Genomic DNA, 11,770 nt, shown 5'->3' on the forward strand with positions numbered 1-11,770 from the left:
CTTGTGATTTCGTATGAATGACTTATGAATTATCTTGAATGCATGTTGGTTATGATAAATAGTTGTGTAGTGGTAAAGCGTCGCCTTAGGAGTTAGCATTATTATATAAAACAAGATTCCTTGGGAAGACGAGACGAGACTCGGTACATCGAGGGCCTCATGGACGAGCTGGCTTAATAGCTAAAACACATGATCACCGCTAGATGACTGCAAGTCAGGAGTAAGAAGGATGACCCTTAAAGAGGAAGAGATTCAATAAAGTGTGCAAATATAAGAAGTGTTACTTTTACAAGGAATAAGCTGGGTTTCGGGGACGAAACCTCTTTAAGGAGGGAAGACTTGTAACATCCCGAAATTTCTAAAATAATATTTAATATATTATTTGCGTTGGGTGAAATAAACGAGTTATTGGAGCGATAATAAATAATAAAGAAAGAGAGATAAGTAGGCTAAATAGATGGAGTTAATTATGGACTAAAAAGGAAAGATGGGCCTTAGGTCCATGGGCTTAAGGGAGTATAAATACCCCTTAAACCCTAAATCTTTCCATTTCCATCCATCTTATCCATCTTATTCTCCCTACACCTCCAAAACACACACACATCCTTTCCATTTACGGCCGCAAGCAAGAAGGTGGTCCAAGACCTAGATCGAGCGTTTATTATTGAGAGATCTTGACCTCAAGAGCAAGATACAACCCGGAAGTTCATAGTCAAGCTAGCCGTGACCTTAGGAACATCTAAAGGTACATTCTTTAACCTTAAAGGTTACGTTTTTATGAACGGTTTGTTATGAAACTTGAACATAGACTAGATCGGGTCTAGATAAATCATAAAGCTTCAAACTTGATGATTTAAATGAACACCATAGACCTATGGTTATGTACGGCGCATATATGAACCCTAGAACTAGCCTAGAACGTTTTAAACTTATAAAGGTCCAAGCTTTATGCCTAAAACGAGATAGATCTTGAAGCCGGGATAGTAATGGGTGTAAAACGGGTATGAGCGATGATGATAGAGGATTTAAAAGTTCATGATTTGAGCTATGAATCAAGTAATCTGGGCAAGACAGAATCATAAGATAGAAGAATGAGTGAGCTGGGTGTTTTCGGCCACCATGTGAACTCGGTTAGCAAGAATTCTTGGTGACCAAGGGTTCTTGGCCAAAATGGGAACTCGGAAAACACGAGTTCTCGGTCAACCCGAGTCCTCGGCTAGGTGGTTCTCGACCAATATGAGAACTCGGTCAACACGAGTTCTCGATTAAGACTATGGTTCTCGGTCAACCATGGGCTTTCTACTAGAGTTCTCGGCTGATCAGTCTGAGTTTGGATGGGCCTGAACAGTTGGGCCCAGATGGTGACCATTGGACATAAAACAATTAAGCCATCTCATGCGAGCCCAATGTCCAGTATAACAAGCCCAATTTAGATAGATGTTGGGTTAACTAAAATACCAACTTAAATAATTGTACGGTTAATTAACAAAGATATATATTTAACAGTTAGCCGTGCCCAGTTAAAGAAAGGAATTACAATTAACGGCGAGCGCAACAGGATCCAGGTGAGTTTCTAGCCCCATTTCCTTGTTATGTTTTTGGGGTTGTGTGCATACTCGATGTGAAGTCTGAATACACTTACCTTAAGTGGTAAGTGTATGCTATAGATGTTATACGAGGTAGCTATTATATAATGCTTGTCGGTGCGTGAACGATCTTCGGATATTGCACGTATCGCCAAGGATAGTGATTGTCAAGTGGTTAGTAGTGTGTGTAAATGTTATGATGTAACTTATTTATTATGTAAATGATGTATTGATCTGAAGGGTGTTGTAGACAAGTAGAGGTAGAGTGTGATAGAAGTGGCAAGATTCCAGTAAGAGTGTTAGTGGCATGACGATAGTACGTGGTAGGGTAAGCCTATACGTGACTTCGTTATTAAAGTGGCAAAGAGGCATAACGTTATTACGTTATTGAAGTGGCAAAGTGGCATAACGTTATTCGTTATTAAAGTGGCTAAGTGGTAGGGTGAATAAGAGGTTAAATGGTAAGGTGAGCAGGTCTGATAGTGGGCTACGTGTCTTCGGATACGTATATGATGCATGTAGTGGTTGTATGATAAGTTGCTTGATTAACTAGAACTCACTCAGCGTAGCTTACTTTTAGTATGCACGCAGGTGAGTAGGATGCGACAGCTGGCGTGAGCGGGCACATGGCAGAAGAACAAAAATCCTGGCATCTGAAGACCTATTATGTTTTACAAGTTATGTTTTGAATTTGGAAAGACAAAGTGAATGTTTTAAGACATGTTATGAATTTATTATGCAAGGTTTATGAAGTTTTTATATTCCGCGTATGTTTTTATTAACTCTGATGACTAGAACCATGTGAATGAGTAAATCCAACGTCCAAATGTGAGGCACCGGGAACGGGGCATTACAGGTATTCCCAATTGCATAATTGCATATAAGGGCAATTCAGGAATTTGATTGATACAAAAAGTTATCAGAAATTAAAAACGACCCATTTGTCTTTGACCAATTGAATCTGGGCTATCTTTATCAACTGATGCACTGGCCTTATGTATGTGTATACATGTTTTAGATATATTTTTATATTCATTTTTGATATTGCAGGAGATATAACTTATAAGATGATGTAAAGTATAGTGATCTAAAACATATTGCTTTACCGGTAAGCATTGGTTTTGATCCTCACTACCACACGAACTAGATTATGAATATTAAGTGATAAAAGATTATGTTTGATGTGACAATTGTCATTGGCTAGGACGCTTGTGAAGAAGAGATATCTGATCTCAAAGATCAATTTCGTGTCATTGATGTAGACAACAGTGGTGCTATTGGTCTTAACGAAATGAGACAGGTCTGTTTGTTTCATATTTTTATAGTGGTTACCACTTAATCGACAGTTTTCATAGTGGTTACCTATTCTCAGCAGTTACCGGACGGTTACCTTCACTCCCCTTTTTCCTACCCACGTCGATCTGTATACATGAGCAGCACTTTTGTAACTTCTACTATTTATCATCGTCTACTTTTGTTACTTGCTCACGGTTCTTTCTACTCCGACATGTTAATTTATACAATTTATTTAACCTTTTGTTGTTTCAATTCTAACTCTTATGCTTCAATAAGACCTACCAAGTTTAATGGTAAATCAAGTATTTGTTTTTGGGATATAAGTAGTTTTGCAAACTTAGGGATATTGTTTTTGGATATTCGTTTGCTGTTATATTAGTAGATTTTATTAGGATATTTGTTTGATGTTATGGGAGGTTATTATGGGAAATTAAGTATTTGTTTTTGGGATATTAGTGATTATATGTTTATTGAGTAATAAGAACAAAATAACTAACTGTTGTCAAACATGTGTCTGGGGATGGGCATTGTATTTAGGTTGTAATAATCATCTTTATCATGCTTGGTTCTTAATGATCTTTTATTAGTTTAGTAGTAGTAGAAGTCAGCTCATTGATAAACCTAATGCTTAGAACTTTAAATCATTTTTCATGAAAAGTTTGTTCTATGTCGTTTTCTTAAACAACTCACTACTGATAAACATATTTGGATGCAGGTTTTATAGTGGCAGTTGACTACCTCAAAATGTTCTTCATAAATGTCACAGTTGTTGTATTCGAATTGTAGGTGTCACTTTACTTATTATCCCACTTTCATTGTTCATAATTATGTTAATTATTCATTTTAATTGCTTTATATATGTTTGTGTATGATAGGTTCTTCTTCCTAGACTACATTACCGGGATTGGAAACACATATCTTTAGGAGGTAAATGTGGTTTTATAATTTATTTTTTACATTCTCAAGAATTTTCGTTTTGTGTCTAATAAGTTTATTTTTGTCAGTGGTTTGATTAGTTTCTAGAGCCATTTAGTTTCATCTTCACTTGGTTCGCAGAGATACCATTCATATTATGGTCTCTTTTACGCTTACGCTTACGGTTACCAACACCATTGTGAGAGATTTGTTGATATTGAAGGTAATATTTGTTTCAATAGGTATGTAAATGAACCAAATAAACACGTACGGGGCATGTTCGTATTCGTTCGTTTGCCTTTATCTTAACAAACAAATGAACACATAAAAGAACAGGGTATTTTTGTCCGTGTTCGGTCATTAAGAAAATTAACGTGTTCATGCTTATTTATGTATGTTCGATGACAATATAAACGTACGTTTTGGCGAATGTAAACGAACATATACAAACGAATATAGCTAAGATAGATGAACAAATATTAAGGAATATTTGTGTTCGGTCATTAAGAAAATAAACGTGTTCATGTATATATATGTTTGTTCAATGACAGTATGAACGAATGGTTCACGGACGTAAACAAACATAAACAAATGAATATAGCTGAGATAGATGAACAAATATTAATGAATATAAGCAAACGCATATAACTAAACAAGCACGTTTTTTTGTTTGTGTTCGGTTGTTAAGAAAATAAATGTGTTCATATTTATATATGTCCGTTCGATGGCAGTATGAAAAACCATTCGCGAACGTAAACAAACGCTTCGCGAGCGTAAATGAACATAAACAGACGAATGTAATTGAGATAGATGAACAAATATAAAGGAATGAAAACAAACGTATATAAATTAAAGAACACGTTTTATTTTTGTTCATGCTTAGTCATTAAGAAAATAAATGTGTTCATGTTTATATATGTTCTTTTGATGACAATTTAAATGAACGGCTCGCGAACGTAAATCAACGCTTCGCGAGTGTAAACAAACATAAAAAAACGAGGAACAAAGCTGAGATAGATTAACACATATAAAGGAGTATAAACGTACGTATATAACTAAACATAGATGAACGAATGATAGGTAGCCCTCACTATCCTTCGCCATTGTTCTGCAGACATTTTTTTTATATTTAGTATGTATTTTATTATACTTTATTTATTTTATGTGCAGGTCCTGGTAATGAATCAAAGAATCATCTTCCAGATATTCTTAATTATGTCATCGAGGTTTGTTTTGTTTTCATTTCTTCTAGAAAGCTTCATATTTAGTTATTTAAATGGTTGTCTAACAATTGTTGTACATATTTGTCTACTATTTAATTTCAGGTGGAATTGAAGGAACACGAGATTACAGTGGAAAAGGATCTTAGTGAAGCTGCAAAAAAAGTCAAGGTTTGTTAGGCTGACCGTTGATGTCAATTGTCTTGATAATAGATATTTGAACTTAAATTTGTTTTGTGATTGTATTTTAGGATGATTATAAAGCAACAGTGATGCTGCAAAAAAAGTCAAGGTTTGTTAGGTTGACCGTTGATGTCAATTGTCTTGATAATAGATATTTGAACTTAAATTTGTTTTGTGATTGTATTTTAGGATGATTATAAAGCAACAGTGATGCTGCAAAAAAAAGTCAAGGTTTGTAAGGTTGACTGTTGATGTCAATTGTCTTGATAATAGATATTTGAACTTAAATTTGTTTTGTGATTGTATTTTAGGATGATTATAAAGCAACAGTGATGCTGAGTTGAACCCCGAGTTTCTCCAAAGACGCGCGATTGCTGACAAGGATGTGGAGTTTGAGAGCGCTTTGAAGAACAAGGGTGGAATGGTACTGTCGGGTGATGTGCTTAACGGTAAGTCGAGTAAAGCGAAAGGGGAAAACATGGGAAGGAAAAAGACAAGAATCAGCAGTAGCAAGAAGGATGGAAGTTCAACTAAATCATCAAAGAAGAGGACATGATTATTTATAAGTTGTGTTATTCTACTCCTTTAACAATTTTGACTTGATTATGTTAGTTTTATACATCAGAAGCTGGTCTTGGGAATGAAATGTATGAGATTTTAACTGCAACAACATTGAGTGAGGAGTTGAAGTCGGTCATTTAATTTTTTAAGTTAGACCAACTGAGCTTTTTTTTAAACATATACTATATGGTTTAGACCTGTCTTCATTCATGATACTGAATTAAAGTAGTCATCACATTTCCAAGTTGATGTTCCCGTCCACGGATGGGTAAAATACTAGTTAATGTGGGTAGGGTTAATACAACATAGTCTAACAAGATTGGAACAATGGTGAAGAGTACGGTGACCTAATACACAAAAAAGTCATTGTTTCAAACTTTCAATAGAAGAAAAATAGATTAATAGCACATGCACTAATAACTTTATATATGCTCTTATCATTAATGTGCTACTAACACACAAGAAAAAAATAAACTTACATACCCAGATCCCCGACTTAAATACATATCCACCCTTACAACCCCCCTCTGGCCACCATTTTTTTACTTTAAAACTATACATATATATATATATATATATATATGGGAGGGTTATCCTAAAAATAAGTAGTTTCCTAAAAATACTATGAATAAATCATACCCATTGGATCATGTTAATCAATGGTTGAGATTTAAAATTACCAATAACCGACATAGTTTCCTAAAATTGTTCTTTCAACGTCATTTGTAATGCCAAATGTCAAAAATTTATTGGTTCTTACCATTCCTAGGAAACTTCTTATTCTTATTTGAACCCTTTTATATATATAAATATATATAAGCAGCGGGTTTTTGAACGTGGAATCTATTAATCACGTAACAATTATGAGTGTTCATCATTCGGTTTAAAACCTTGAAACCGTTTAAACTGGTCATCGGTTTGGTTTCTCGGCTGGGTTGTTTACCGTTTAAACCATATTTTTTAGGGGGGGGGGAGGGTTAGGACGGTCCGGTGAGTTAAAAGGAGATGTGTAGAATTCCAGTTCAATTAAATAACTTATCAAGCGAACACATTAATAGATTTCAAAAATTCCATTCCAACTCCAATTCAATTCCAATTCATTCAAAAAAATTATGCGAACCTAACGTCCACTAATAGTTTTTTTGTGTGAAACTATTATTTTACAATATCATATTAATCATATGAAGTTATGGTACATCATATTATATCGTATCGTATATCAATTATATTGCATCGTATCATATCATATTGTATCATATCTTATCAGATTGTATCTTTTTTAAAAGATGATTGAATATTAAGGGTCACGTTTTCATACAAATGAGAACAAAAATGAGAATGATTAGAATAATTTGTAGCCATATAAAAAAACCTCTCAAAATTTTAAAAAAAATCATAACTCAAAACTTAATAAAAAAACAAAATAACTAAAAGCATAAAAATGTTTTCCACTGTCTTTCTCTTTCTCAAAAAAAAGACACAATGAAGAGTGAAAAAAATCATTGTATCTTTATATTTATAATTGTGTTTTGTGTTTATTTTCGTCATTGATTGTGTCTTTTTTTCTTGACACTGTGTCTTTTTTTTCTTGATATTGTGTTATATTTTGCGATCTATTTTGTCTTTTTTAGTTATAAGTGTGTCTTTTGTTCATTTTCGTTATTGTGTCTTTAATCTCGACATTGTGTCTTTTCGAAGATTTTTTTAAAGGAATTACGGGGGAAACATTTTAGTTTTTTAAAATTTTTTCATTTTTGGTTTATATTTTAAATTATGATTTTTTATTATTTTTTGAACTTATTTTTAAGGGTTTATTGCGTGGTCATAAAAACTTCTCATATTTCTCATTTTTGTCTCCATCCGTAATTTAACTTACCCTGAATACTAAATCATATCATGTGATGCTAAATTATATAGTGTCAAATCATTTTACATCTACCATATCATATATTAATGTTATCATAAACTTAACCCTTTAGTCCCTACTTTTATGTATGGTGTCACCTCGTATGATATCAAATCACTCTTACATTTGTTAACTCACCTCTCATTTATTTTACACAATAACTTACACATTAAATACACTCACTTTTTAATAGTTCTTTTTCCTTTTACAAAAGCTTATTTTACATAAATACAAAACTAAATTAAATGTATATTTTAAAAACATTTTAATATATCTTTACAAAACTATTATTGTCGTCTTTACATTTTAACCTTTAATTAAACATGTCTATTTAAAGCCATTGAACACAAAAATAAGTATTTAACAGTAAGTAGATTTTTTATATTTCAAATTTAAAATAAAAATTAACTGTAACAATATTGTTTTTTTTTTGTTTATTATTAAAAAAAGGCAAAAATGTGCAGGTGGTCAACTAGACCCGGCCGAGACGGAGATTATTAATATTAATCATTCAATAAAACATCAAGAACGAAACAAACCAGGAATGAAACAATAAAAACATTTTTTTATTGATGGATCAAGAATAGATTCATCATGATAATTGTTTACAGACCAGCACAATGTTTCTAATTTACAACATGTTACACGCTAACTCTTATACTACTAACAAAATACATAAAAGAGTCTAAATCATTCTTCACACTAATTACACTTAGGTTTATATAGTCCTCCCATGAATGAACAATACACTTCCCTTGGATGGTTCGTGTGCCCTGCGTATCGATATGATTAGACAAGAGGACCTCCTTCTTACCATGAAATATTTTCCTCCCTTCCTTTGTCTCATCTGGCCGGTAATACCATCGGATCTTAACCCTTTTCTGGTTTACATCAAGCACACGAGCAACATAAGGGTCCGTATTAGGCTCTTTAGGCCTCAACCGCACGAGTTAAACATTGACTGCATGCATAAACAGTCAAAAACACAATAAATCTTCTAAAAATGATTTTTTAACAGAAAGAAATTAATTTTTCAGATCCATGATGGAGTGAAGATTGGAAATTTAATACACAATGGTCAATGTGATTAAAGGCACATTAAATCTTCCAAAATTGTGATCAATGTAATAAAAAACATGTCAAATCTTAATATATATTAACCATTGAATATCAGAGTTGTGATAACACATCACATTTATCATATTAACCATTGAAGAAAAAATATTCGAGACCGAGCAGAGAGTAAGTATAGCATACTTGATCATGCCGTCCACGGGGATAAAATGGATTCTGGGCAGATACCAATCCCACAGTTTGTAATCTCCGGCCAATCGTTGGAAACCACCAACTACATTAATTTCATTGAAAAATATTAATTCGTCATTAAATCTTATTAAAACTAATTAATACATTTAACAAGAACAACTTGATTTTACAACAACAATACCTCGATCTGCAGCCACACTATAAACAATCAACATGTTATGATTCGATGCGATCCGAGAAGACTGTCAACACAAACAAGATGATGATCATAACACAAAACCATCAAAGCAACAGTTACATGATATATATATATATATATATATATATATAGAGAGAGAGAGAGAGAGAACGAATTGAAAATGGAAATAGCTTACATCAATCAGATTTATCATCGGTCGATCTTTGGGGGGCATAAAGAGATTAGAGCGGATATTTGGGCACAGTGGCAATGGAAGAAAGGATTAGAGATGGATGAAGATAAACATGCGTATGGGCCTCATATATATAGTAGAGAAGCTGGACTTAAACCTTAATCCAAAAGTTTCAATTTACCCCCTGGAATTATATGTGTGATCATATAAAAAACTATTTTTGGATATATAGACATATTATATGTTTAAAAAAAAACAAGACAAATATGAAACTGGATTATATCAATCTGGGTTTACCAAGTCATAATGTGTCAACTGTATAGTACCACGAGCTTCTAACTAAAGATAATTGATTTTACTTCGAACTTTAAAATTCGAGTTGGTTAACGTTTTATATTCTGACGTAATGAAAAATCTGGTAAAGAAAGTACGTATTTAGTTTTATATAATAGATACTCGTATTTTGAAGAGAATCTATGAAACAAAGATACTAAATAAAGGTAAACATCTAATATATCCAATGAGGGTTAGCTTGCCACACTAAATTTGCTTGGCATAATCCGATTATTGGATGATTAACTATGAGTAACTCACCTATTTGTTTTATGCTTAGTAAGTCACAACACATGTAGAGAAAATTCAAATTCTATGTAACATTGCTTAGTTAGTATTTATAATTTTATATTATGTGTTTCAATATCTACCGCCAAAGAATATAGTTTGATTCATGAGATATTATTGGATAAATTAAGCTCTATTAAAAACCATCGAAGGATAACCACATTACATGGATTAGTGTTAATGCAATCTCTCTATTTATATCTATTGATGGGGCAGTTTTTCATTTCTCAAGCTTTTGTGGTTGCTTGATAGAAAAAGTTTGTTTTCCACCTATCCTACGAGACATGAGACTTCTTGAATCAACTATAGATTCCTATTAAATCAACATATGAAGATTTACTCGAGTTTATGGAAGGCCGATGATCGGCAACTAGAGGTGGACTGGTTTCATTAAAAGCACCATTTGTGGTTTCATTCAAAGCTGGTTTCCATCACTACTACAAATAGCCTAATCTGACCTTAAAAAACCTAAAATAATATGATGAATCTGATCATAAATCAAGTTCAACATAAACGTTGAATTAGATGATCTGATGCAACCTTTTGCTAAAAAGTTGACCGGGCCAAATTGGATATGTTTTAAATTGGCCCATTCTGACTCGTTGAATTTACCCATAGCTGAATCATACACCCGACCTGATCTCACATGTTCCTAAAGAACCCTTACCCAAATAAACCCGTTACCCGAAAACTAAATACGGACGCTTCTCGGTTAACCAAGTCAACATGGCAACTAAATAATACTACGCGCGCCTAACAACAAACTAATTCTAACCGTCCTGTTGAAACATTCAGTAACCTCGATAATTAAACAAATTATACAAACATATGCAATTAAATATAATTTTTTTTACTTCAAACTTGAAAAGACCGGTTAATATTGTATATATATTTTAAGCATTGATAAATCTAGTAAAATAGTGTACATGTTTAGGTTTATATAGTGGATGCACGTATTTAGGAGAGAATCAAAAATTATGGAAACAACGAATCTAAATAAACTGAAGGTAAACATTCATTATATCCCAATGCGGCTTGTTAAGCTATATTTTCTTGGCGTATTCACGTAATACACGGTGAATAATTACCAGGAATTCTACCTTTTGTTTACTAGCTAGTAAGTGACAATGCACGTAGAGAATATTTGAACGCGGTGAAACACTTCTTACTCGGGATTTATATTATGTGTTTAATTATCCACTACTAGAAAATAAAGTATGCTTTTGGAAATTATTATTGGATAAAGCGCTATTAACAACAATTGGTGAACTATTTGTGACCTTGTGGTAGGAGGCTTGAGTTATCCAGTTGAGACAAAAGTTCGATTACTATTTGTATCACTTTGGGTGGATTTTGGCAATAAAATATTTGAGTTAGGCCTTATGCAAAGATTGTCAGTTTGAACCGTGAGCCCACCCGAGTTTTTGTCACACTGTGTGTTACGCAGAGAGTTATGATCGTGTGAAGACAAAAAAAACTGTAGGTGAGTGGAACCCAAATTTTTTTCTTTATTTGTTTTTTTAAGAAACAAATTGATTCTTTGGTTTGGGATGAAGGTGGGTTCACGAAATTTTTTTTTAATTTGTTTTTTTAAAAAAACAAAAGACCTTTTTTTTAGAAGGGTGGCCCCCCTCCAATTATATTTTGTTTTTCTTTTTATTAAGCAAATAAAAAAATTTAACTAGGTGTGTGGGTTTTATTTAACTAGGTGTGTGGGTCTCACCATAAGTTCTTGAGACATAGCTTACTAAATTTTTATTTTTGTTTTTTATACTTTTAAGCAAGAATTTATTTTTTTCTCCCACCATCCATCCCAGAAAAAAGTTATTATTTTATCATTTTTTT

The sequence above is a fragment of the Bidens hawaiensis genome, unplaced genomic scaffold (genome assembly GCF_021521415.1).
Source record: "Bidens hawaiensis isolate Kalapana, Puna unplaced genomic scaffold, B.hawaiensis_p1.1 tig00033839_1, whole genome shotgun sequence".
Lineage (NCBI taxonomy): Eukaryota > Viridiplantae > Streptophyta > Magnoliopsida > Asterales > Asteraceae > Bidens > Bidens hawaiensis.